The sequence below is a fragment of the Pteropus alecto genome, unplaced genomic scaffold (assembly GCF_000325575.1).
Source record: "Pteropus alecto unplaced genomic scaffold, ASM32557v1 scaffold113, whole genome shotgun sequence".
Taxonomy (NCBI): domain Eukaryota; kingdom Metazoa; phylum Chordata; class Mammalia; order Chiroptera; family Pteropodidae; genus Pteropus; species Pteropus alecto.
This window is the reverse complement of record NW_006433949.1, coordinates 7,996,036-7,998,000: the sequence shown is the minus strand read 5'-3', so window position 1 is coordinate 7,998,000 and position 1,965 is coordinate 7,996,036. Positions and strand designations below refer to the sequence as shown.

Here is a 1,965-nt window from a genome sequence, read left to right as displayed (position 1 = left end):
AAAGGGGTCTGAAAGGGCATTTCAAAGGTGTGTTAACCTGGATGCATAGAAAAAATGGACAGGGCTTGCTTAAGACAAAGGTAAGCCTTTTACTAAAGTTATGTCCCTAGAGTATGACTACCCCACAATGACCTGCTCGGGAATTTGTGACCTGAACACCCTGTGAGGTTACTTTCCATAGAACTCCTTTTTTCATCCACAGAAACTAACCAAGGCTGGGGAGAGAACTATCAAAAAGGATTATAACAATGTCTGGCATCAAACTGGGATGGGAATAATTTCTTTTCTTCCCAGCCAGAAAAAAACTCAACCCACAGGATAGTGGGTAGACTCTTGTTTTAAAATGTAGCAAGGAGTTTGTATTAATTGGGTATGATAAGACGGCAGACATGGAGAAAACTGCCTAAAAGCAGTTTAGAGTAACCAAGACAGGGCCTCATGAGGATACGTCAGGGTGTGTCAGGAGGCAGGAGTGAGGAGAGAGCTTGGCCCAGAGCCCTTATTATGGTTTCGCCAGGGAAAGAATGAGTGAGGTCGAGTAGGCAATTTTGGGCAAGTTTACAATTGGATATTTTGGATAAAGTCTAGTGGGCTTGGCTATAGGGGGTGGTCTCCAGTTTTCCAGTACCTGGCTCAGGGTGTTTTAGGGCAAAGAAATACTGGCTTGGTGTGTGAGAGACAAAGGTGGTTGGGGCAGACTTTGGATCTCTTTATACAAAAGTCACGATAGCAGGCAAATTGTTTACTGTCTGGAAATTAGAAGCAGTCTCTCCAGGTTTAGCAAGGTCCCAAGATATGAGAGCATCATAAAAATAAATTAAAGATTAATACAAGTTGTCTACAACCATGCTACCGTGAACAAACCCAATCTCGTCTGATCTCAGAAGCTAAGCAGGGTCAGGCCTGGTTAGTACTTTGATGGGAGACCACCTAGGAAGACCAGGTGCTGTAGGTGTAAAAAGATAAAAAAAAAATAAGGGATTGTAAGATGACAAGGTCTTTGCAATCTGTGAGGTCAACCAAGGGTTGCCTCGCAAAAAAAAAAAAAAAAGGTTAATACAAGTATACAGGGAAGTCTTGCCTCATAAATGAGGAATAATTAACCCTAGATAGCACTGCTCTGGACCCGCCTAACAAGTCATAAAACAAGACTTGAAAGGATCAAACTTTCTTTGTCAATTAACTGTATCCTAGAGCAAAGCCGAAAAAGATTTATGAGAATATAAAAATATCCAGCACCCTACATGGTAAAATTCATAATGTCTGGCATCCAATCAAAGATTATAAGCCATATAAAGGCAAGAAAGCACAACCCGTAATGAGAATAATAAAAACATTTAAAACTGACCCAGATGTTAGAATTAGCAGAGGACATCAAAACTTATTTTAACTTTCATATATTCAAAAAGTTAAGTAGAGAGATGGAAGGTTTAAAAAGAGGAGGAAGGGAGGAAAAAGAAAAGGAGAGAAGGAAAAACTTCAAAATGAACTTCTATAGCCAGATGGGATTAACAGCATATTAGACATTGCAGAAGAAAAGATTAGTGAACTTTAAGGCATAGTTATAGAAACCATCCAAAATGAAACAAAAAAAGAAGCTGAAAAAGCCCTATGTGACAACTTCACGTGACCTGATATATGGGTAGTTGGAGTCCCTGAATGAGAAATGATGAGGGAGACAGAAAAATTATTTGAAGAAATAACGGCCAAAACTTTAAAAACTTGATGAAAACAAAAATTTAAGAGGATAAATGAACTCCATGCAGAAGACGCACGAAAAAAATGACACCAAAGCATATGACTCAACCAGTAGTGAAGAAGAAGAAAAAAAAATCAGCTAGAGAAAAAAGAAATGTTATAATCAGAGCAACAAAGATAAGGGTGATATTTCTCATTTGGAACAAGCTAGATATTTTTGAAGGCAAAATAAAAATGTTTTCAGATATAGAAAAGCTGAAAAAAATC

General features: G+C 38.3%; 1 pseudogene; it reads left to right on the top strand.

Moving 5' to 3' along the window:
* Window positions 1-836: 836 nt before the first annotated feature.
* On the top strand, window positions 837-955 carry LOC112477316 (annotated as a pseudogene).
* Window positions 956-1,965: the final 1,010 nt, after the last annotated feature.